At 43.6% G+C, this 25175-nt stretch overlaps 18 non-coding genes across 18 annotated transcripts; 15 read left to right on the top strand and 3 right to left on the bottom strand.

The window, feature by feature from the left end:
* Positions 1–845: 845 nt before the first annotated feature.
* trnae-uuc (transfer RNA glutamic acid (anticodon UUC)) lies at positions 846–917 on the bottom strand. The gene has a single exon. It is a non-coding gene; the product is annotated as a tRNA-Glu (tRNA).
* A 272-nt stretch (positions 918–1189) lies between these two features.
* trnas-uga (transfer RNA serine (anticodon UGA)) lies at positions 1190–1271 on the bottom strand. The gene has a single exon. It is a non-coding gene; the product is annotated as a tRNA-Ser (tRNA).
* A 201-nt stretch (positions 1272–1472) lies between these two features.
* Positions 1473–1544, bottom strand: trnaw-cca (transfer RNA tryptophan (anticodon CCA)). Its single transcript has one exon. It is a non-coding gene; the product is annotated as a tRNA-Trp (tRNA).
* A 1138-nt stretch (positions 1545–2682) lies between these two features.
* trnak-cuu (transfer RNA lysine (anticodon CUU)) lies at positions 2683–2755 on the top strand. Its single transcript has one exon. It is a non-coding gene; the product is annotated as a tRNA-Lys (tRNA).
* A 5834-nt stretch (positions 2756–8589) lies between these two features.
* trnak-cuu (transfer RNA lysine (anticodon CUU)) lies at positions 8590–8662 on the top strand. The gene has a single exon. It is a non-coding gene; the product is annotated as a tRNA-Lys (tRNA).
* Positions 8663–9608: 946 nt separating this feature from the next.
* trnak-cuu (transfer RNA lysine (anticodon CUU)) lies at positions 9609–9681 on the top strand. The gene has a single exon. It is a non-coding gene; the product is annotated as a tRNA-Lys (tRNA).
* Positions 9682–10631: 950 nt separating this feature from the next.
* On the top strand, positions 10632–10704 carry trnak-cuu (transfer RNA lysine (anticodon CUU)). Its single transcript has one exon. It is a non-coding gene; the product is annotated as a tRNA-Lys (tRNA).
* A 962-nt stretch (positions 10705–11666) lies between these two features.
* trnak-cuu (transfer RNA lysine (anticodon CUU)) lies at positions 11667–11739 on the top strand. The gene has a single exon. It is a non-coding gene; the product is annotated as a tRNA-Lys (tRNA).
* A 950-nt stretch (positions 11740–12689) lies between these two features.
* On the top strand, positions 12690–12762 carry trnak-cuu (transfer RNA lysine (anticodon CUU)). Its single transcript has one exon. It is a non-coding gene; the product is annotated as a tRNA-Lys (tRNA).
* Positions 12763–13760: 998 nt separating this feature from the next.
* On the top strand, positions 13761–13833 carry trnak-cuu (transfer RNA lysine (anticodon CUU)). Its single transcript has one exon. It is a non-coding gene; the product is annotated as a tRNA-Lys (tRNA).
* A 3021-nt stretch (positions 13834–16854) lies between these two features.
* Positions 16855–16927, top strand: trnak-cuu (transfer RNA lysine (anticodon CUU)). Its single transcript has one exon. It is a non-coding gene; the product is annotated as a tRNA-Lys (tRNA).
* A 967-nt stretch (positions 16928–17894) lies between these two features.
* trnak-cuu (transfer RNA lysine (anticodon CUU)) lies at positions 17895–17967 on the top strand. The gene has a single exon. It is a non-coding gene; the product is annotated as a tRNA-Lys (tRNA).
* Positions 17968–18917: 950 nt separating this feature from the next.
* trnak-cuu (transfer RNA lysine (anticodon CUU)) lies at positions 18918–18990 on the top strand. The gene has a single exon. It is a non-coding gene; the product is annotated as a tRNA-Lys (tRNA).
* A 967-nt stretch (positions 18991–19957) lies between these two features.
* trnak-cuu (transfer RNA lysine (anticodon CUU)) lies at positions 19958–20030 on the top strand. Its single transcript has one exon. It is a non-coding gene; the product is annotated as a tRNA-Lys (tRNA).
* A 967-nt stretch (positions 20031–20997) lies between these two features.
* trnak-cuu (transfer RNA lysine (anticodon CUU)) lies at positions 20998–21070 on the top strand. The gene has a single exon. It is a non-coding gene; the product is annotated as a tRNA-Lys (tRNA).
* A 950-nt stretch (positions 21071–22020) lies between these two features.
* trnak-cuu (transfer RNA lysine (anticodon CUU)) lies at positions 22021–22093 on the top strand. The gene has a single exon. It is a non-coding gene; the product is annotated as a tRNA-Lys (tRNA).
* A 967-nt stretch (positions 22094–23060) lies between these two features.
* On the top strand, positions 23061–23133 carry trnak-cuu (transfer RNA lysine (anticodon CUU)). Its single transcript has one exon. It is a non-coding gene; the product is annotated as a tRNA-Lys (tRNA).
* A 962-nt stretch (positions 23134–24095) lies between these two features.
* On the top strand, positions 24096–24168 carry trnak-cuu (transfer RNA lysine (anticodon CUU)). Its single transcript has one exon. It is a non-coding gene; the product is annotated as a tRNA-Lys (tRNA).
* The last annotated feature ends 1007 nt before the right edge of the window (positions 24169–25175 follow it).

Below are 25175 nucleotides of genomic sequence, written 5' to 3'. Positions count from 1 at the left end.
GTCCTCCCAAGCCCGGCCAACCTGCACACCTGGGGCCTGGCAGATACGCCTGAGTGCAAGTTGTGCCAGAGGAGGGGCACCATGGAGCACATTCTGAGCTGCTGCCCAAAGGCGTTAGGAGAGGGGCGGTATCGCTGGCGCCACGACCAAGTTCTAAAATCCTTGGCGGATTCCATCTGCACAGCGATACAGAACAGTAAGACCCAGGTCGCCCCGAAGCAGTCAATCACGTTTGTTAGAGCTGGGCAGAATGCAAAACACCAGCCAAACTCCGCAGGAGGACTCCTCGCTACCGCTTGTGACTGGCAGCTCCAAGTTGAACCGGGAAGGCAACTCAAGTTCCCAGCTAACATAGCTGCCACTTCACTCCGCCCAGATATGGTATTAACTTTGGAGTCCACCAAGCAAGTGGTCCTGCTGGAACTGACTGTCCCCTGGGAGGGCCGGATTGGTGAGGCCAGTGAGCGCAAGAGGGCCAAATACTCTGAGCTCATTGGACTGCAGTTGAGGAGAGCCACCAAGAACATCCTCGAGGCCACAGAAAGGGCCTCGCGGTGCAGTGGATCCGTAGGGGGGATCTGTGGTGCGCTACTTGGACACAAGACAGGGATTGATCACCCCCGGCTGGGTCGCCCGGGTGAGGGTGAATGATTGTTAAAGACCAGAAACACCCTGTGACCCCGGGTCAATCACTGATGACGTGTCCAAGTATCACCGTAAGGTGTATTCAAGTTCTATACATATGGCTTATATATATATTGTCAGAATGAAGAAGAGGTGAAGCAGCCACCATCTGACAGATGCACAAAAAATAAACACAACTGAAGGAGAAGAATAGACATTTCTTCCCTGACCGGGAATTGAACCCGGACCGTGGTGGTGAAAGCACCAAATCCTAGCCATTAGACCATCAGGGACACATGTGACATCATGACAACTTCACTGTATCGCCAGTGAGTGCCAACAGAAAAAACTTTACAAATGAAAATTGATCGGTGCATGAAGCACCACAACTTCTCACATTCAAGTCACTTTCTGAACATCAGACCGTGAGCGTAGAAAGCAGTGTACGGACAGTTCTTGTGCACTAAACTCTTTGTAAATGAGGCCCCTGATGGATGAGTTATAAATCAGTCTTGTCTGAGGTTAAGAAATCGTAGATTTAACAAGCCTTTTCTTCCCCATTAAACATTGTTGGCAGGATTTGAACCTGCGCGGGGAATCCCCAATGGATTTCAAGTCCATCGCCTTAACCACTCGGCCACAACAACCACTCTAAAATGTGTGAATCTGCAAAATCAGATAAACAAATGCAATTCCTTTTATTTAAAGATTGTTCCTCCTGTCTTCAAGGCAGGTGATTGTGCAGACTTGCATAATTCCAGGTACATATCAAAGTCTTCTGTTGCAGCTAAAGTTTGTCTGGTTGGTGAACTCGGGAGGATGGATAAAACAAAACTGAAAGTTTATTATGACCCTGATGTGAGTTGAACACATAACCTTCTGATCTGGAGTCAGACGCGCTACCATTGCGCCACAGAGCCTTTTCTGATAGCCTGATGGAGAGACCAGCTATTTGTTACAATGGACATACATGAATACAAGTGAACAAAGGTCAATAGGATGAAAATGACTCCTCCACACACCAGTTGCCGTTGGCCTGCTAAAAAAGCTTCAATTGATGAAGTTCTTCTAAGATAAAACTGTGGATGTTCTGTTCACTCGTCAGTCCTGATCCAGAGGTCCAGCCTGTTAGACTAAGAACTGCAGGTTACACTTACACTAGCAGAAAGGAATCACCTCCACTGCTGTTCTGGTCACTGAGATGGATTTTACTCGGTGAGACTGGTGACATCATCAATGACATCACATGTCTGGGTTAGATTAAATAATTCGTAATTATGAGAATGTTAGTATAGTGGGCAGTATTTGTGCCTGGGGTTCGATTCCCCGATGGAGAGACCAGCTATTTGGTACAATGGACATACATGACTGATACAAGTGAACAAAGGTCAATAGGATGAAAATGACTCCTCCACACACCAGTTGCCGTTGGCCTGCTAAAAAAGCTTCAATTGATGAAGTTCTTCTAAGATAAAACTGTGGATGTTCTGTTCACTCGTCAGTCCTGATCCAGAGGTCCAGCCTGTTAGACTCAGACCAGAGACCTTCTGTATTTGCGAAGAAACCGAAAAACCACTACACTACAGAAACTGTGCAGCAGGTTATTGATCATGATTCAATTCATTCAATCATTTAGTTTCTATTCCCCCTTAATCTTATACAAAACCATCTAGACATGTATGTAGAGACATAGATAGTGGGACATTTTGCACTAGCTAGCTATAGGCTAGCTTGAGGAGCATAGCAACCTGATAACCGCCAGGTCTACACAGATTTTGATGTAGTCAAGCTGAAATTGAGATGCGCTTCACATCATCACCAGGTAGTTGGCTTTCAACTGCACCAACTCCTAAAAAATGGACACCTCCGAAATAGCCAATTTGTGAGCATCTACATTGTGAAAAACTAGAAAATCACAAGTTTATTCACATGTTGTCCTTGAACTGTCTGGGTTGTGTCCAGAGGAGACCAGATGGAAAACTGGTTTCTCGGAAACACTGATAAAACCTCACATTACGGACACTTTTCGATTATTGTTTTCATTTACTAGCATCTGAAGCCCGGCTAGCTCAGTCGGTAGAGCATGAGACTCTTAATCTCAGGGTCGTGGGTTCGAGCCCCACGTTGTGCGCTGAAGTCAAATTTATGAAGTTTGTTTGAAGTGTAGAGTCCAGGTTACACTTACACTAGCAGAACGGAATCACCTCCACTGCTGTTCTGGTCACTGAGATGGATTTTACTCGGTGAGACTGGTGACATCATCAATGGCATCACATGTCTGATGACATTCCAGGGTTAGATTAAATAATTCATAATTATGAAAATGTTAGTATAGTGGACACTATCTGTGCCTGGGGTTCGATTCCCCGATGGAGAGACCAGGGGCCTCATGTACTAAGAGTGCGTGGATTTCAACTTGAATCCGTGCGTGGAATTAACAAGAACGCAACAATTCATATGTACAAAACTGTGCGTGCGCCCAAATCCACGCAGGTTTCTCTGTACATCCCAATCAGCGTGGATTTGAGCGCACATGCGGGAGCGCAACACTCCGCCTTGTCTCCTCCCTCAAATATGTTTGAATATGATAATGAAGATAATTATCCATTAAAAACTGCTCATCCTAACAAGCAATGTGCAAAAAGTAAAACAAATTAAAAAAAAAACATCGGCTCTGAGCTGGGTGTCGGACTCCAGTCCTCGAGGGCCGGTGTCCCTGCAGGTTTTAGATGTTTCCCTGCTTCATTGCACCATGATACAAGTGACTGTGTCATCAACAGAACTATCCAGACTTTGATGACAACTTGGTGACGATGATTAATTAGAATCAGGTGTGTTAAAGCAGGGAAACATCTAAAACATGCAGGACACCGGCCCTTCTGGGATTCAGTTTGACACCTACATTATGGTGTTCTTTGCTTTGCGTTGCGTTCCGTGAAGAGTTTTGGTTTTATTATGATCGTACGGGTTTGTTAATGTTTATGGGCAGCGTTAGTGAATCATTACACCCTGCTTTTCTTGTTTGATGAAAAACGGCTCCTCGTTCTGCTTTATTGTCATGCATATTATATACTAACGGATTAAGACCAATGTACACGTTTATTGAGTCTTACACATGGATGTCCGCGATCACCACTCTCATAAGTATAACAATGTGAACAAAATACATTTATATTTAAAACATGAAGCATTACGATCTGATTCCTCTGCTGCAGAAATAAAGACAATTTGTGCCGGCGGGATTATCGAGGTGCAAACGTGAGAAATAAAGAGCAAAGTTGCTCTAACTCGGAGTGTTTCATCCGCAGGAGGAGAGACAGGTGTCGTGCCAAAAAGTGATTGCCTCCCAGAATCTGATTTCTCCCCTGAAAATGGGTCTTTTTACCTGCCAAAAATTGATTGAAGGCCAAATACAGTTAATGAAAGGTTGTTTCTACCTAAATATGACTTGATCTCATTCTTGAGCTTCATAATCTGAAACTCTGACGTTTTAGCGCTATCGCTCAGCGGGCTGCTGTGCGCGCTCCCGCGGCCACAAATCAGAAGAAATAAGATTCTGGCAGGCAATCACTTTTTGGCACAACACCAGTTTTTGCTTCAAAATTAATTTTAATGTATTTCTGTCCAGACACAGTTATGGGATGTTTAGGGTCTGGCTTTTATCTCCAGTAGTCATCCCATACGGTCGTCATGACGACAGACAGATGTCCGACCTGCAGCAGCTCCAGCTGAAGCATCATGTTGGTCTGAACCGGAGCAGCTGGTCCAGTTCAGGGCAGAGATCCAGAAGATTCTCTTGGTACCTAAACCAGCTGATGGGTCTTAGTCCTGGACCAGCAGATCAGTCTGGTCCCTGAAGACTCGCTCCTGATCCTGCCATCAGCAGGTTCCTCTAACGGAGCCAAAGCTCCATCAGGATTTGCAGGTTCCATCGTTGAGCTCCTGCCTTTAGTTGTTTGTTCAGATCATGTGGTTGATTGTGAGATTGTTGCAGCTCCACTCTTGTGTAACTTATCTGGTGATGTCGGGACTGTCGTGTCCTTCACGTGGTCGTGAACTTATTGTTGACGTTAAGTTTCCTCATATTCTGCACTTCACTGCATCACCAGTGAGTGTCGCCAACGGACAAAACCTCAGAAAAGTGCGTACAACAGCCTTGATGTGTGAGTGAAGGACCGCAACTTTCTACGTTCACGTCATTCTTTGTACATCCGACCGTGAGCGTAGAAAGTGGCGTACGCACATTTTTTGTGCGCCGCACTCTTAGTACATAAGGCCCCAGCTATTTGGTCCAATGGACATACATGACTGATACAAGTGAAGCAGCATCTTTCTAAAAATCAAGCGAGTGGATTTCTCTGACTCTGGGTTGTATTTCTGTGGATTCTACATAAATCAACATACAGTCATTTCTAATGCAACAGAGTTAATCGTTGGAGGTAAGAGTGTGTTCATGTCTGATCTTTATCTGTGGAGTTTTTCTTGTGACAGAAGCCTGAATGAAATCATATCCATGTTTTCTTTATAGATATTAATGAATCCAAGAATGAAGTGGACTTGAACAGTAAGCTTGCTTTAAATATTTTGCTCATGTTGCTGTAGTCCTTTCAGTATCACCATCACTGATAGTCAAAATCCCATTTCTTTAAAGATTTTCTATATTCTCTTATTATTGTATTACTTTTAATAATCCCGAAGAAAATATTTCAGAAATATTATGTAGAAGAGACTCAAAACATTATAAAACTGATCTCGGAGTGCTCCGACTCATCTGCAATATCATCGTCAATGATCTGGTTGTGCAACTCAGGAAACGTCAGGCAGGTTCCACTAACTGATGATGTTAAATATTAAGCTAAAGGATAACCTTTCAAGCATACTGTATGATAGATATGATAATCATTTCTGATAATTAACATCAAACTAGTTCAGGAAGTCAATCCGTTTCTCATCTTCTTTAACTTCAGAATAAGTTGCTCCCAACAAACATCAGCTCAACAATGTCTTTATCAGTGTCCACCTGAAAACTGTTGAATATCAGGTTGATTGGAGAGAACAGCCATCTGCTTCAAGAGCGGTGATCCAGGAGGGTTCAACTTCCCTCCATTAAAGATCCTGCAGAAACCAACTTGACCAGATCCAGAACACTGCAAATACAAGAGGCTGAAAAAAGTTTTGACCACAGTGTTGGAGTGACAAATTTAGTTATCCAGGAGAGATGTCCGTCTTTTATTGTAAGAGTTTGAGGTATACAATGGTTTATGATGGCAGGAGTGAGATACGGATCACTTGTTTGACAGTAAGAGACATCACAGTGAGGTCTGAGAACAGCTGGTCTGATCTCAGCACTGTTTCAGGTTTGTTTGACAAAGAAACTGCAGCTCCAAAATTTGTTCTTATTATTATAATAATCACTTTTAATCATTTATTTGGCCCATTCAAGTTAAAACACGACATATTTCACTCAGTTGTGATTTACATAAAGCACCAACACACTTTGCACTGAGTTAAGATGCCAAGACAGCACCTAGTTTTTACTGTCTTGGTTGCTGTTTTGGGTTTAGACCAGTGGAACTGTGAATTACAGGTCATCAGAGGATACTGATATATGAATAGAAATTAATGAATCCCTTTCTGTATGTCTAGTTCAAATTAAAAGACCAAATGTAACAATCATCTGAGAGTAATGCACCAGGTCAAATAGGAGCTGGTAAAATCCTTTTCAGTTTAACGGTAATGTCATCATGAAACATGATCACAGAGCGGACATGAACTCAAAGGGCACAAAGGGCTCGGGCCACTCTCCGCAGGCTGGGGGTCGAACCGGGCCAGCTGGATAGGCCGATTAGTATGAGTGCGTGGGAGGACCTTGGGCAGGAACGCCACGTTCGGCCACAACGTAGCCCCTGAGCCATCCAGGTTCCACCTCAGGCAGGACCCGCTGAGTGACAGGGCATGTAAATCACCGACTCGCTCTGCTGATGTCATAGCGAGGAGAAAAGCTGTCTTTCATAGAAAGCCACTTTAGGTCCACCTGGGCCAAGGGCTCAAAAGGTGGAGAAGAGAGGGAAACTAGCACCATGGACAGGTCCCACACTGGGGCCCTTGGGGTCCTCGGGGGGCGCAGCCTCAGAGCCCCCCTGAGAAAGAGAGAAACCAACCGGTTGCACCCCATGGTGGCATTGTCAACCAGGGCATGTTGCGATGAAATGGCTGCCCCGTACACCCTTAAGGTGGACTGAGCACGGCTACCATCCAGGAGGGACTGAAGGAACTCCGGGATCGTGGCTACAGGGCAAAGCACAGGGTCCTCTTCCCTGTCTGCACACCAGGCAGAGAATCTCCTCCACTTGCACTCATACTGGAGGCGGGTGGAAGGCGCACGGGCATTCAAGATGGTAGCCCTGACGGGCTCAGTACAGCTTGACACTAACGGGTGGGGCCCTGCAGTGGCCAGACCCAGAGTTGAAGGCGACGGGGGTCGGGGTGCCAAATCTGACCCCCCAGCTGGGACAGAAGGTCCCTCCGGGACTGCCAGGTATTAAGGCAGCAGAGCCTCCGCAGCAGTGGGAACCAATGTTTCCCTGGCCAGAAGGGGGCCACCAAGAGGAGCCTGTGACCTTTCTGGAGGACCCTCTGCAACGTCGGCAGGATCAAAGGTAGTGGGGGAAATGCGTATAGGAGCCCGTTGGGCCACTCGTGCCCTAGGGCATCCTGACCCAGAGGAGTGGTCTCCTCTGTCCAAGAGAACCAGAGGGTGCAGTGAGCTGAGTCGCCCGAGGCGAAGAGGTCCACCACTGCTCTGCTGAAGAGGACCCAAATCATCCCCACTACCTCCGGATGAAGCAGCCACTCTCCCGGGGGAGGCTTGTGCCGGGAAAGGAAGTCCGCCACTTGATTCCTGTCTCCTGACAGGTACGTCCCCCGCAGGCTGAGCAGGCGAGGAGCGGCCCACGTTAGAAGGCAATCTCAGGGTCGTGGGTTCGAGCCCCACGTTGGGCGCTGAAGTCAAATTTATGAAGTTTGTTTGAAGTGTGGAGTCCAGGTTACACTTACACTAGCAGAAAGGAATCACCTCCACTGCTGTTCTGGTCACTGAGATGGATTTTACTCGGTGAGACTGGTGACATCATCAATGGCATCACATGTCTGATGACATTCCAGGGTTAGATTAAATAATTCGTAATTATGAAAATGTTAGTATAGTGTGCAGTATCTGTGCCTGGGGTTCGATTCCCTGATGGAGAGACCAGCTATTTGGTACAATGGACATACAGTACATGACTGATACAAGTGAACAAAGGTCAATAGGATGAAAATGACTCCTCCACACACCAGTTGCTGTTGGCCTGCTAAAAAAGCTTTAATTGATGAAGTTCTTCTAAGATAAAACTGTGGATGTTCTGTTCACTCATCAGTCCTGATCCAGAGGTCCAGCCTGTTAGACTAAGACCAGAGACCTTTTGTATTTGCGACAAACCGAAAAACCACTACACTACAGAAACTGTGCAGAAGTTTATTGATCATGATTCAATTAGTTCAATCATTTAGTTTCTATTCCCCCTTAATCTTATACAAAACCATCTAGACATGTATGTAGAGACATAGATAGTGGGACATTTTGCACTAGCTAGCTATAGGCTAGCTTGAGGAGCATAGCAACCTGATAACCGCCAGGTCTACACAGATTTTGATGTAGTCAAGCTGAAATCTAGATGCGCTCCACATCATCACCAGGTAGTTGGCTTTCAACTGCACCAACTCCTAAAAAATGGACACCTCCGAAATAGCCAATTTGTGAGCATCTACAATTGCAAAAAACTAGAAAATCACAAGTTTATTCACTTGAACTGTCTGGGTTGTGTCCAGAGGAGACCAGACGGAAAACTGGTTTCTCTCAAACACTGATAAAACCTCACATTACGGACACTTTTCGATTATTGTTCTTATTTTCTAGCATCCGAAGCCCGGCTAGCTCAGTCGGTAGAGCATGAGACTCTTAATCTCAGGGTCGTGGGTTCGAGCCCCACGTTGGGCGCTGCAGTCACATTTATGAAGTTTGTTTGAAGTGTAGAGTCCAGGTTGAAGGTGAGCAGAAAGGAATCACCTCCACTGCTGTCATGGATTTTACTGGCTGAGACTGGTGACATCATCAATGACATCACATGTCTGATGACATTCCAGGGTTAGATTAAATAATTCGTAATTATGAAAATGTTAGTATAGTGCGCAGTATCTGTGCCTGGGGTTCGATTCCCCGATGGAGAGACCAGCTATTTGGTACAATGGACATACATGACTGATACAAGTGAACAAAGGTCAATAGGATGAAAATGACTCCTCCACACACCAGTTGCCGTTGGCCTGCTAAAAATGCATTAATTAGTTCTTCTAAGATAAAACTGTGGATGTTATGTTCACTCGTCAGTCCTGATCCAGAGGTCCAGCCTGTTAGACTCAGACCAGAGACCTTTTGCATTTGCGACGAACCGAAAAACCACTACACTACAGAAACTGTGCAGCAGGTTATTGATCATGATTCAATTCATTCAATCATTTAGTTTCTATCCCCACTTAATCTTATACAAAACCATCTAGACATGTATGTAGAGACATAGATAGTGGGACATTTTGCACTAGCTAGCTATAGGCTAGCTTGAGGAGCATAGCAACCTGATAACCGCCAGGTCTACACAGATTTTGATGTAGTCAAGCTGAAATTGAGATGCGCTCCACATCATCACCAGGTAGTTGGCTTTCAACTGCACCAACTCCTAAAAAATGGACACCTCCGAAATAGCCAATTTGTGAGCATCTACAATTGCAAAAAACTAGAAAATCACAAGTTTATTCACATGTTGTCCTTGAACTGTCTGGGTTGTGTCCAGAGGAGACCAGACGGAAAACTGGTTTCTCTCAAACACTGATAAAACCTCACATTACGGACACTTTTCGATTATTGTTCTTATTTTCTAGCAGCTGAAGCCCGGCTAGCTCAGTCGGTAGAGCATGAGACTCTTAATCTCAGGGTCGTGGGTTCGAGCCCCACGTTGGGCGCTGAAGTCAAATTTATGAAGTTTGTTTGAAGTGTAGAGTCCAGGTTACACTTACGCTAGCAGAAAGGAATCACCGCCACTGCTGTCATGGATTTTACTGGCTGAGACTGGTGACATCATCAATGACATCACATGTCTGATGACATTCCAGGGTTAGATTAAATAATTCATAATTATGAAAATGTTAGTATAGTGGGCAGTATCTGTGCCTGGGGTTCGATTCCCCGATGGAGAGACCAGCTATTTGGTACAATGGACATACATGACTGATACAAGTGAACAAAGGTCAATAGGATGAAAATGACTCCTCCACACACCAGTTGCCGTTGGCCTGCTAAAAATGCATTAATTAGTTCTTCTAAGATAAAACTGTGGATGTTATGTTCACTCGTCAGTCCTGATCCAGAGGTCCAGCCTGTTAGACTCAAACCAGAGACCTTTTGCATTTGCGACGAACCGAAAAACCACTACACTACAGAAACTGTGCAGCAGGTTATTGATCATGATTCAATTCATTCAATCATTTAGTTTCTATCCCCACTTAATCTTATACAAAACCATCTAAACATGTATGTAGAGACATAGATAGTGGGACATTTTGCACTAGCTAGCTATAGGCTAGCTTGAGGAGCATAGCCACCTGATAACCGCCAGGTCTACACAGATTTTGATGTAGTCAAGCTAAAATTGAGATGCGCTCCACATCATCACCAGGTAGTTGGCTTTCAACTGCACCAACTCCTAAAAAATGGACACCTCCGAAATAGCCAATCTGTGAGCATCTACAATTGCAAAAAACTAGAAAATCACAAGTTTATTCACATGTTGTCCTTGAACTGTCTGGGTTGTGTCCAGAGGAGACCAGACGGAAAACTGGTTTCTCTCAAACACTGATAAAACCTCACATTACGGACACTTTTCGATTATTGTTCTTAATTTCTAGCATCTGAAGCCCGGCTAGCTCAGTCGGTAGAGCATAAGACTCTTAATCTCAGGGTCGTGGGTTCGAGCCCCACGTTGGGCGCTGAAGTCAAATTTATGAAGTTTGTTTGAAGTGTAGAGTCCAGGTTACACTTACGCTAGCAGAAAGGAATCACCGCCACTGCTGTTCTGGTCACTGAGATGGATTTTACTCGGTGAGACTGGTGACATCATCAATGACATCACATGTCTGATGACATTCCAGGGTTAGATTAAATAATTCGTAATTATGAAAATGTTAGTATAGTGGGCAGTATCTGTGCCTGGGGTTCGATTCCCCGATGGAGAGACCAGCTATTTGGTACAATGGACATACATGACTGATACAAGTGAACAAAGGTCAATAGGATGAAAATGACTCCTCCACACACCAGTTGCCGTTGGCCTGCTAAAAATGCATTAATTAGTTCTTCTAAGATAAAACTGTGGATGTTCTGTTCACTCGTCAGTCCTGATCCAGAGGTCCAGCCTGTTAGATTCAGACCAGAGACCTTTTGCATTTGCGACGAACCGAAAAACCACTACACTACAGAAACTGTGCAGCAGGTTATTGATCATGATTCAATTCATTCAATCATTTAGTTTCTATCCCCACTTAATCTTATACAAAACCATCTAGACATGTATGTAGAGACATAGATAGTGGGACATTTTGCACTAGCTAGCTATAGGCTAGCTTGAGGAGCATAGCAACCTGATAACCGCCAGGTCTACACAGATTTTGATGTAGTCAAGCTGAAATTGAGATGCGCTCCACATCATCACCAGGTAGTTGGCTTTCAACTGCACCAACTCCTAAAAAATGGACACCTCCGAAATAGCCAATTTGTGAGCATCTACAATTGCAAAAAACTAGAAAATCACAAGTTTATTCACATGTTGTCCTTGAACTGTCTGGGTTGTGTCCAGAGGAGACCAGACGGAAAACTGGTTTCTCTCAAACACTGATAAAACCTCACATTACGGACACTTTTCGATTATTGTTCTTATTTTCTAGCAGCTGAAGCCCGGCTGGCTCAGTCGGTAGAGCATGAGACTCTTAATCTCAGGGTCGTGGGTTCGAGCCCCACGTTGGGCGCTGAAGTCAAATTTATGAAGTTTGTTTGAAGTGTAGAGTCCAGGTTACACTTACGCTAGCAGAAAGGAATCACCGCCACTGCTGTCATGGATTTTACTGGCTGAGACTGGTGACATCATCAATGACATCACATGTCTGATGACATTCCAGGGTTAGATTAAATAATTCATAATTATGAAAATGTTAGTATAGTGGGCAGTATCTGTGCCTGGGGTTCGATTCCCCGATGGAGAGACCAGCTATTTGGTACAATGGACATACATGACTGATACAAGTGAACAAAGGTCAATAGGATGAAAATGACTCCTCCACACACCAGTTGCCGTTGGCCTGCTAAAAATGCATTAATTAGTTCTTCTAAGATAAAACTGTGGATGTTATGTTCACTCGTCAGTCCTGATCCAGAGGTCCAGCCTGTTAGACTCAGACCAGAGACCTTTTGCATTTGCGACGAACCGAAAAACCACTACACTACAGAAACTGTGCAGCAGGTTATTGATCATGATTCAATTCATTCAATCATTTAGTTTCTATCCCCACTTAATCTTATACAAAACCATCTAAACATGTATGTAGAGACATAGATAGTGGGACATTTTGCACTAGCTAGCTATAGGCTAGCTTGAGGAGCATAGCAACCTGATAACCGCCAGGTCTACACAGATTTTGATGTAGTCAAGTTGAAATTGAGATGCGCTCCACATCATCACCAGGTAGTTGGCTTTCAACTGCACCAACTCCTAAAAAATGGACACCTCCGAAATAGCCAATTTGTGAGCATCTACAATTGCAAAAAACTAGAAAATCACAAGTTTATTCACATGATGTCCTTGAACTGTCTGGGTTGTGTCCAGAGGAGACCAGACGGAAAACTGGTTTCTCTCAAACACTGATAAAACCTCACATTACGGACACTTTTCGATTATTGTTCTTAATTTCTAGCATCTGAAGCCCGGCTAGCTCAGTCGGTAGAGCATGAGACTCTTAATCTCAGGGTCGTGGGTTCGAGCCCCACGTTGGGCGCTGAAGTCAAATTTATGAAGTTTGTTTGAAGTGTAGAGTCCAGGTTACACTTACGCTAGCAGAAAGGAATCACTGCCACTGCTGTTCTGGTCACTGAGATGGATTTTACTCGGTGAGACTGGTGACATCATCAATGACATCACATGTCTGATGACATTCCAGGGTTAGATTAAATAATTCGTAATTATGAAAATGTTAGTATAGTGGGCAGTATCTGTGCCTGGGGTTCGATTCCCCGATGGAGAGACCAGCTATTTGGTACAATGGACATACATGACTGATACAAGTGAACAAAGGTCAATAGGATGAAAATGACTCCTCCACACACCAGTTGCCGTTGGCCTGCTAAAAATGCATTAATTAGTTCTTCTAAGATAAAACTGTGGATGTTCTGTTCACTCGTCAGTCCTGATCCAGAGGTCCAGCCTGTTAGATTCAGACCAGAGACCTTTTGCATTTGCGACGAACCGAAAAACCACTACACTACAGAAACTGTGCAGCAGGTTATTGATCATGATTCAATTCATTCAATCATTTAGTTTCTATCCCCACTTAATCTTATACAAAACCATCTAGACATGTATGTAGAGACATAGATAGTGGGACATTTTGCACTAGCTAGCTATAGGCTAGCTTGAGGAGCATAGCAACCTGATAACCGCCAGGTCTACACAGATTTTGACGTAGTCCAGCTGAACTTGAAATGCGCTCCCGTTGTCTCATAATGCCAAGTGGACGAGAGTAGGTGACATCATCACCAGGTAGTTGGCTTCCAACTGCACCAACTCCTAAAAAATGGACACCTCCGAAATAGCCAATTTGTGAGCATCTACAATTGCGAAAAACTAGAAAATCACTAGTTTAGTCACATGTTGTCCTTCAACTGTCTGGGTTGTGTCCAGAGGAGACCAGACGGAAAACTGGTTTCTCTCAAACACTGATAAAACCTCACATTACGGACACTTTTCGATTATTGTTCTTATTTTCTAGCATCTGAAGCCCGGCTAGCTCAGTCGGTAGAGCATGAGACTCTTAATCTCAGGGTCGTGGGTTCGAGCCCCACGTTGGGCGCTGAAGTCAAATTTATGAAGTTTGTTTGAAGTGTAGAGTCCAGGTTACACTTACGCTAGCAGAAAGGAATCACCGCCACTGCTGTTCTGGTCACTGAGATGGATTTTAGTCGGTGAGACTGGTGACATCATCAATGGCATCACATGTCTGATGACATTCCAGGGTTAGATTAAATAATTCGTAATTATGAAAATGTTAGTATAGTGGGCAGTATCTGTGCCTGGGGTTCGATTCCCCGATGGAGAGACCTGGGGCCTTATGTACTAAGAGTGCTGCGCACAAAAAACGTGCGTACGCCACTTTCAACGCTCACGGTCGGATGTACAAAGAATGACGTGAACGTAGAAAGCTGCGGTCCTTCACTCACACATTAAGGCTTTTGTACGCACTTTTCTGAGGTTTTGTCCGTTGGCGACACTCACTGGTGATGCAGTGAAGTGCAGAATATGAGGAAACTTAACGTAAACAATAAGTTCACGACCACGTGAAGGACACGACAGTCCCCACATCACCAAATAAGTTACACAAGAGTGGAGCTGCAACAATCTCACAATCAACCACATGATCTGAACAAACAACTAGAGGAGCTCAACGATGGAACCTGCAAATCCTGATGGAGCTTTGGCTCCGTTAGAGGAACCTGCTGATGCAGGATCAGGAGCGAGTCCTCAGGCACCAAACGCATCTGCTGGTCCAGGACTAAGACTGAACCATCAGCTGGTTTAGTCTGGACCTGCTGGTCCAGGACTAAGACTGAACCATCAGCTGGTTTAGTCTGGACCTGCTGGTCCAGGACTAAGACTGAACCATCAGCTGGTTTAGTCTGGACCTGCTGGTCCAGGACTAAGACTGAACCATCAGCTGGTTTAGTCTGGATCTGCTGGTCCAGGACTAAGACTGAACCATCAGCTGGTTCAGGTACCAAGAGGATCCTCCTGGATCTCTGCCCTGAACTGGACCAGCTGCTCCGGTTCAGACCAACATGATGCTTCAGCTGGAGCTGCAGGTCGGACATCTGTCTGTCGTCATGACGACCGTATGGGAGGACTACTGGAGATAAAAGCCAGATCCTAAACATCCCATAACTGTGTCTGGACAGAAATACATTAAAATTAATTTTGAAGCAAAAACCGGTGTTGTGCCAAAAAGTGATTGCATGCCAGAATCTGATTTCTTCTGATTTGTGGCCGCGGGAGCGCGCACAGCAGCCCGTTGAGCGAGAGCGCTAAGATTTCAGATTATGAAGCTCAAGAATGAGATCAAGTCATATTTAGGCAGAAACAACCTTTCATTAACTGTATTTGGCCTTCAATCACTTTTTGGCACGACACCTGTCTCTCCTCCTGCGGATGCAACACTCCGAGTTACAGCAATTTTGCTCTTTATTTCTCACGTTTGCACCTCGATAATCCCGTCGGCACAAATTGTCTTTATTTCTGCAGCGGAGGAATCAGATCGTAATGCTTCATGTTTTAAATATAAATGTATATTGTTCACATTGTTATACTTATGAGAGAGGTGATCGCGGACATCCATAATGTGTAACACTCAATAAACGTGTACATTGGTCTTAATCCGTCAGTATATAATATGCATGACAATAAAGCAGAACGAGGAGCCGTTTTTCATCCACCAAAAATTCTGGTGACGGTTCTTAAAATACAAACAAGAAAAGCAGAGTGTAATGATGCACTAACGCTGCCCACAAACATTCACAAACCCGTACGATCATAATAAAACCAAAACTCTTCACGGAACGCAACACAAAGCAAAGAACACCATAATGTAGGTGTCAAAGTGAATCCCAGAAGGGCCGGTGTCCTGCATGTTTTAGATGTTTCCCTGCTTTAACACACCTGATTCTAATTAATCATCATCACCAACTTGTCATCAAAGTCTGGATAGTTCTGTTAATGACACAGTCACTTGTATCATGGTGCAATGAAGCAGAGAAACATCTAAAACCTGCAGGGACACCGGCCCTCGAGGACTGGAGTCCGACACCCCTAAATGCCCCAAAATGAATTAGGCCTATTTATTCCTGCTCAGAGCATTTTCTTGTTAGGATGAGCGGTTTTTAATGGACAATTATCTTCATATCATATTCAAACATATATTTGAGGGAGGAGACGGGGCGGAGTGTTGTGCTCCCGCATGTGCGCTCAAATCCACGCTGATTGGGATGTACAGAGAAACCTGCGTGGATTTGGGCGAACGCACAGCTTTGTACATATGAATTTTTGCGGTCTTGTTAATTCCACGTACGGATTCACGTTGAAATCCACGCACTCTTAGTACATGAGGCCCCAGCTATTTGGTACAATGGACATACATGACTGATACAAGTGAACAAAGGTCAATAGGATGAAAATGACTCCTCCACACACCAGTTGCCGTTGGCCTGCTAAAAATACATTAATTAGTTCTTCTAAGATAAAACTGTGGATGTTATGTTCACTCGTCAGTCCTGATCCAGAGGTCCAGCCTGTTAGACTCAGACCAGAGACCTTTTGCATTTGCGACGAACCGAAAAACCACTACACTACAGAAACTGTGCAGCAGGTTATTGATCATGATTCAATTCATTCAATCATTTAGTTTCTATCCCCACTTAATCTTATACAAAACCATCTAGACATGTATGTAGAGACATAGATAGTGGGACATTTTGCACTAGCTAGCTATAGGCTAGCTTGAGGAGCATAGCAACCTGATAACCGCCAGGTCTACACAGATTTTGATGTAGTCAAGCTGAAATTGAGATGCGCTCCACATCATCACCAGGTAGTTGGCTTTCAACTGCACCAACTCCTAAAAAATGGACACCTCCGAAATAGCCAATTTGTGAGCATCTACAATTGCAAAAAACTAGAAAATCACAAGTTTATTCACATGTTGTCCTTGAACTGTCTGGGTTGTGTCCAGAGGAGACCAGACGGAAAACTGGTTTCTCTCAAACACTGATAAAACCTCACATTACGGACACTTTTCGATTATTGTTCTTATTTTCTAGCATCTGAAGCCCGGCTAGCTCAGTCGGTAGAGCATGAGACTCTTAATCTCAGGGTCGTGGGTTCGAGCCCCACGTTGGGCGCTGAAGTCAAATTTATGAAGTTTGTTTGAAGTGTGGAGTCCAGGTAACACTTACGCTAGCAGAAAGGAATCACCGCCACTGCTGTTCTGGTCACTGAGATGGATTTTACTCGGTGAGACTGGTGACATCATCAATGGCATCACATGTCTGATGACATTCCAGGGTTAGATTAAATAATTCATAATTATGAAAATGTTAGTATAGTGGGCAGTATCTGTGCCTGGGGTTCGATTCCCCGATGGAGAGACCAGCTATTTGGTACAATGGACATACATGACTGATACAAGTGAAAAAAGGTCAATAGGATGAAATTGACTCCTCCACACACCAGTTGCTGTTGGCCTGCTAAAAATGCATTAATTGATGAAGTTCTTCTAAGATAAAACTGTGGATGTTATGTTCACTCGTCAGTCCTGATCCAGAGGTACAGCCTGTTAGACTCAGACCAGAGACCTTTTGCATTTGCGACGAACCGAAAAACCACTACACTACAGAAACTGTGCAGCAGGTTATTGATCATGATTCAATTCATTCAATCATTTAGTTTCTATTCCCCCTTAATCTTATACAAAACCATCTAGACATGTATGTAGAGACATAGATAGTGGGACATTTTGCACTAGCTAGCTATAGGCTAGCTTGAGGAGCATAGCAACCTGATAACTGCCAGGTCTACACAGATTTTGATGTAGTCAAGCTGAAATTGAGATGCGCTCCACATCATCACCAGGTAGTTGGCTTTCAACTGCACCAACTCCTAAAAAATGGACACCTCCGAAATAGCCAATTTGTGAGCATCTACAATTGCAAAAAACTAGAAAATCACAAGTTTATTCACATGTTGTCCTTGAACTGTCTGGGTTGTGTCCAGAGGAGACCAGACGGAAAACTGGTTTCTCTCAAACACTGATAAAACCTCACATTACGGACACTTTTCGATTATTGTTCTTATTTTCTAGCAGCTGAAGCCCGGCTAGCTCAGTCGGTAGAGCATGAGACTCTTAATCTCAGGGTCGTGGGTTCGAGCCCCACGTTGGGCGCTGAAGTCAAATTTATGAAGTTTGTTTGAAGTGTAGAGTCCAGGTTACACTTACGCTAGCAGAAAGGAATCACCGCCACTGCTGTCATGGATTTTACTGGCTGAGACTGGTGACATCATCAATGACATCACATGTCTGATGACATTCCAGGGTTAGATTTAATAATTCATAATTATGAAAATGTTAGTATAGTGGGCAGTATCTGTGCCTGGGGTTCGATTCCCCGATGGAGAGACCAGCTATTTGGTACAATGGACATACATGACTGATACAAGTGAACAAAGGTCAATAGGATGAAAATGACTCCTCCACACACCAGTTGCCGTTGGCCTGCTAAAAATGCATTAATTAGTTCTTCTAAGATAAAACTGTGGATGTTATGTTCACTCGTCAGTCCTGATCCAGAGGTCCAGCCTGTTAGACTCAGACCAGAGACCTTTTGCATTTGCGACAAACCGAAAAACCACTACACTACAGAAACTGTGCAGCAGGTTATTGATCATGATTCAATTCATTCAATCATTTAGTTTATATCCCCACTTAATCTTATACAAAACCATCTAGACATGTATGTAGAGACATAGATAGTGGGACATTTTGCACTAGCTAGCTATAGGCTAGCTTGAGGAGCATAGCAACCTGATAACCGCCAGGTCTACACAGATTTTGATGTAGTCAAGCTGAAATTGAGATGCGCTCCACATAATCACCAGGTAGTTGGCTTTCAACTGCACCAACTCCTAAAAAATGGACACCTCCGAAATAGCCAATTTGTGAGCATCTACAATTGCAAAAAACTAGAAAATCACAAGTTTATTCACATGTTGTCCTTGAACTGTCTGGGTTGTGTCCAGAGGAGACCAGACGGAAAACTGGTTTCTCTCAAACACTGATAAAACCTCACATTACGGACACTTTTCGATTATTGTTCTTATTTTCTAGCATCTGAAGCCCGGCTAGCTCAGTCGGTAGAGCATGAGACTCTTAATCTCAGGGTCGTGGGTTCGAGCCCCACGTTGGGCGCTGAAGTCAAATTTATGAAGTTTGTTTGAAGTGTAGAGTCCAGGTAACACTTACGCTAGCAGAAAGGAATCACCGCCACTGCTGTTCTGGTCACTGAGATGGATTTTACTGGCTGAGACTGGTGACATCATCAATGGCATCACATGTCTGATGACATTCCAGGGTTAGATTAAATAATTCATAATTATGAAAATGTTAGTATAGTGGGCAGTATCTGTGCCTGGGGTTCGATTCCCCGATGGAGAGACCAGCTATTTGGTACAATGGACATACATGACTGATACAAGTGAAAAAAGGTCAATAGGATGAAATTGACTCCTCCACACACCAGTTGCTGTTGGCCTGCTAAAAATGCATTAATTGATGAAGTTCTTCTAAGATAAAACTGTGGATGTTATGTTCACTCGTCAGTCCTGATCCAGAGGTACAGCCTGTTAGACTCAGACCAGAGACCTTTTGCATTTGCGACGAACCGAAAAACCACTACACTACAGAAACTGTGCAGCAGGTTATTGATCATGATTCAATTCATTCAATCATTTAGTTTCTATTCCCCCTTAATCTTATACAAAACCATCTAGACATGTATGTAGAGACATAGATAGTGGGACATTTTGCACTAGCTAGCTATAGGCTAGCTTGAGGAGCATAGCAACCTGATAACCGCCAGGTCTACACAGATTTTGATGTAGTCAAGCTGAAATTGAGATGCGCTCCACATCATCACCAGGTAGTTGGCTTTCAACTGCACCAACTCCTAAAAAATGGACACCTCCGAAATAGCCAATTTGTGAGCATCTACAATTGCAAAAAACTAGAAAATCACAAGTTTATTCACATGTTGTCCTTGAACTGTCTGGGTTGTGTCCAGAGGAGACCAGACGGAAAACTGGTTTCTCTCAAACACTGATAAAACCTCACATTACGGACACTTTTCGATTATTGTTCTTATTTTCTAGCATCTGAAGCCCGGCTAGCTCAGTCGGTAGAGCATGAGACTCTTAATCTCAGGGTCGTGGGTTCGAGCCCCACGTTGGGCGCTGAAGTCAAATTTATGAAGTTTGTTTGAAGTGTAGAGTCCAGGTTACACTTACGCTAGGAGAAAGGAATCACCGCCACTGCTGTTCTGGTCACTGAGATGGATTTTACTCGGTGAGACTGGTGACATCATCAATGGCATCACATGTCTGATGACATTCCAGGGTTAGATTAAATAATTCATAATTATGAAAATGTTAGTATAGTGGGCAGTATCTGTGCCTTGGGTTCGATTCCCCGATGGAGACACCAGCTATTTGGTACAATGGACATACATGACTGATACAAGTGAAAAAAGGTCAATAGGATGAAATTGACTCCTCAACACACCAGTTGCTGTTGGACTGCTAAAAATGCATTAATTGATGAAGTTCTTCTAAGATAAAACTGTGGATGTTCTGTTCACTCGTCAGTCCTGATCCAGAGGTCCAGCCTGTTAGACTCAGACCAGAGACCTTTTGCATTTGCGACGAACCGAAAAACCACTACACTACAGAAACTGTGCAGCAGGTTATTGATCATGATTCAATTCATTCAATCATTTAGTTTCTATTCCCCCTTAATCTTATACAAAACCATCTAGACATGTATGTAGAGACATAGATAGTGGGACATTTTGCACTAGCTAGCTATAGGCTAGCTTGAGGAGCATAGCAACCTGATAACTGCCAGGTCTACACAGATTTTGATGTAGTCAAGCTGAAATTGAGATGCGCTCCACATCATCACCAGGTAGTTGGCTTTCAACTGCACCAACTCCTAAAAAATGGACACCTCCGAAATAGCCAATTTGTGAGCATCTACAATTGCAAAAAACTAGAAAATCACAAGTTTATTCACATGTTGTCCTTGAACTGTCTGGGTTGTGTCCAGAGGAGACCAGACGGAAAACTGGTTTCTCTCAAACACTGATAAAACCTCACATTACGGACACTTTTCGATTATTGTTCTTATTTTCTAGCAGCTGAAGCCCGGCTAGCTCAGTCGGTAGAGCATGAGACTCTTAATCTCAGGGTCGTGGGTTCGAGCCCCACGTTGGGCGCTGAAGTCAAATTTATGAAGTTTGTTTGAAGTGTAGAGTCCAGGTTACACTTACGCTAGCAGAAAGGAATCACCGCCACTGCTGTCATGGATTTTACTGGCTGAGACTGGTGACATCATCAATGACATCACATGTCTGATGACATTCCAGGGTTAGATTAAATAATTCATAATTATGAAAATGTTAGTATAGTGGGCAGTATCTGTGCCTGGGGTTCGATTCCCCGATGGAGAGACCAGCTATTTGGTACAATGGACATACATGACTGATACAAGTGAACAAAGGTCAATAGGATGAAAATGACTCCTCCACACACCAGTTGCCGTTGGCCTGCTAAAAATGCATTAATTAGTTCTTCTAAGATAAAACTGTGGATGTTATGTTCACTCGTCAGTCCTGATCCAGAGGTCCAGCCTGTTAGACTCAGACCAGAGACCTTTTGCATTTGCGACAAACCGAAAAACCACTACACTACAGAAACTGTGCAGCAGGTTATTGATCATGATTCAATTCATTCAATCATTTAGTTTATATCCCCACTTAATCTTATACAAAACCATCTAGACATGTATGTAGAGACATAGATAGTGGGACATTTTGCACTAGCTAGCTATAGGCTAGCTTGAGGAGCATAGCAACCTGATAACCGCCAGGTCTACACAGATTTTGATGTAGTCAAGCTGAAATTGAGATGCGCTCCACATAATCACCAGGTAGTTGGCTTTCAACTGCACCAACTCCTAAAAAATGGACACCTCCGAAATAGCCAATTTGTGAGCATCTACAATTGCAAAAAACTAGAAAATCACAAGTTTATTCACATGTTGTCCTTGAACTGTCTGGGTTGTGTCCAGAGGAGACCAGACGGAAAACTGGTTTCTCTCAAACACTGATAAAACCTCACTTTACGGACACTTTTCGATTATTGTTCTTATTTTCTAGCATCTTAAGCCCGGCTAGCTCAGTCGGTAGAGCATGAGACTCTTAATCTCAGGGTCGTGGGTTCGAGCCCCACGTTCGGCGCTGAAGTCAAATTTATGAAGTTTGTTTGAAGTGTAGAGTCCAGGTAACACTTACGCTAGCAGAAAGGAATCACCGCCACTGCTGTTCTGGTCACTGAGATGGATTTTACTCGGTGAGACTGGTGACATCATCAATGGCATCACATGTCTGATGACATTCCAGGGTTAGATTAAATAATTCATAATTATGAAAATGTTAGTATAGTGGGCAGTATCTGTGCCTGGGGTTCGATTCCCCGATGGAGAGACCAGCTATTTGGTACAATGGACATACATGACTGATACAAGTGAAAAAAGGTCAATAGGATGAAATTGACTCCTCCACACACCAGTTGCTGTTGGCCTTTTAAAAATGCATTAATTGATGAAGTTCTTCTAAGATAAAACTGTGGATGTTATGTTCACTCGTCAGTCCTGATCCAGAGGTCCAGCCTGTTAGACTCAGACCAGAGACCTTTTGCATTTGCGACGAACCGAAAAACCACTACACTACAGAAACTGTGCAGCAGGTTATTGATCATGATTCAATTCATTCAATCATTTAGTTTCTATTCCCCCTTAATCTTATACAAAACCATCTAGACATGTATGTAGAGACATAGATAGTGGGACATTTTGCACTAGCTAGCTATAGGCTAGCTTGAGGAGCATAGCAACCTGATAACCGCCAGGTCTACACAGATTTTGATGTAGTCAAGCTGAAATTGAGATGCGCTCCACATCATCACCAGGTAGTTGGCTTTCAACTGCACCAACTCCTAAAAAATGGACACCTCCAAAATAGCCAATTTGTGAGCATCTACAATTGCAAAAAACTAAAAAATCACAAGTTTATTCACATGTTGTCCTTGAACTGTCTGGGTTGTGTCCAGAGGAGACCAGACGGAAAACTGGTTTCTCTCAAACACTGATAAAACCTCACATTACGGACACTTTTCGATTATTGTTCTTACTTTCTAGCATCTGAAGCCCGGCTAGCTCAGTCGGTAGAGCATGAGACTCTTAATCTCAGGGTCGTGGGTTCGAGCCCCATGTTGGGCGCTGAAGTCAAATTTATGAAGTTTGTTTGAAGTGTAGAGTCCAGGTTACACTTACGCTAGCAGAAAGGAATCACCGCCACTGCTGTTCTGGTCACTGAGATGGATTTTACTCGGTGAGACTGGTGACATCATCAATGACATCACATGTCTGATGACATTCCAGGGTTAGATTAAATAATTCGTAATTATGAAAATGTTAGTATAGTGGGCAGTATCTGTGCCTGGGGTTCGATTCCCCGATGGAGAGACCAGCTATTTGGTACAATGGACATACATGACTGATACAAGTGAACAAAGGTCAATAGGATGAAAATGACTCCTCCACACACCAGTTGCCGTTGGCCTGCTAAAAATGCATTGATTAGTTCTTCTAAAATAAAACTGTGGATGTTCTGTTCACTCGTCAGTCCTGATCCAGAGGTCCAGCCTGTTAGATTCAGACCAGAGACCTTTTGCATTTGCGACGAACCGAAAAACCACTACACTACAGAAACTGTGCAGCAGGTTATTGATCATGATTCAATTCATTCAATCATTTAGTTTCTATCCCCACTTAATCTTATACAAAACCATCTAGACATGTATGTAGAGACATAGATAGTGGGACATTTTGCACTAGCTAGCTATAGGCTAGCTTGAGGAGCATAGCAACCTGATAACCGCCAGGTCTACACAGATTTTGATGTAGTCAAGCTGAAATTGAGATGCGCTCCACATAATCACCAGGTAGTTGGCTTTCAACTGCACCAACTCCTAAAAAATGGACACCTCCGAAATAGCCAATTTGTGAGCATCTACAATTGCAAAAAACTAGAAAATCACAAGTTTATTCACATGTTGTCCTTGAACTGTCTGGGTTGTGTCCAGAGGAGACCAGACGGAAAACTGGTTTCTCTCAAACACTGATAAAACCTCACATTACGGACACTTTTCGATTATTGTTCTTATTTTCTAGCATCTGAAGCCCGGCTAGCTCAGTCGGTAGAGCATGAGACTCTTAATCTCAGGGTCGTGGGTTCGAGCCCCACGTTGGGCGCTGAAGTCAAATTTATGAAGTTTGTTTGAAGTGTAGAGTCCAGGTTACACTTACGCTAGCAGACCATAGACATATATAAAGGCTAGATGACTCGTCTGCGCTGCTGCCAATGGAGAGCGACGTCGTCACACGGCGGCCATCTTGCCACAGGAGAGCTCGCTCAGAATAACATTGTGTTCAATGGAGCATGTAGATTAAGAGTCTCATGCTCTACCGACTGAGCTAGCCGGGCTTCAGATGCTAGTAAATAAGAACAATAATCGAAAAGAGGTCTATGTCCACAGGGAGCTGTTTCCAGGGGACACAGATCTTTGTATGGCTCTGCAGGGGGCAGGGATCTATTCTCTCCAAGCCCTTTCCATTCCACAGTTGAGAAGTGGAACTGGCCCTGGACATATTTGATGCAGATGTCCCTCCAGTAACTGTCTTAGTCCTCTGCAAACATTTCATATAAAACAGGATAATATCAAGCTATAGGCTGTACAGACAGAGCAGAGGAAACTGTGTATGGATGTATATTATGTAGTTATGTTTTATTATTGTTGTGAAGCACTTTGTAACTGTATGGTTTGAAAGGTGCTATATATATATATATATATTATCACACAGACAGATGTAAAAATACTATTCCACTGACGAAAAATTAAACTTGGCCCAATTAAGCATGCTTAATACATCTGTACAGTTCTACACATCAGTACACATCTGTCTGCTCTGCTCTGTATAACCAGGCTCCATTACCGGAGGAGAGAAAATGCCACAGATAGCAGATAAATTACTATTCCACTGATGGGCAATGAAATTTGGCAATATTTTTTCACATCTTATGGCTTTTCCCGAGAAATCGGCATAGTTTATTCAGTAAATAAAAAAAGGAATACGTTACTATTGTTGTTCTGATTCAGTCACATCAGCATCATAACCCACCGTCACACACAGGCAGAAGCTCCATTAGCAAATCGGCTATTTAACGAGAAAGTTGAAAATACAAGTTAAATAACGGGCTG

Source organism: Cololabis saira, chromosome 20 (assembly GCF_033807715.1).
Source record: "Cololabis saira isolate AMF1-May2022 chromosome 20, fColSai1.1, whole genome shotgun sequence".
In the NCBI taxonomy this organism is placed as follows: domain Eukaryota; kingdom Metazoa; phylum Chordata; class Actinopteri; order Beloniformes; family Belonidae; genus Cololabis; species Cololabis saira.
The sequence above is the reverse complement of the archived record's forward strand: the minus strand, read 5'-3'. Positions and strand labels throughout refer to the sequence as shown.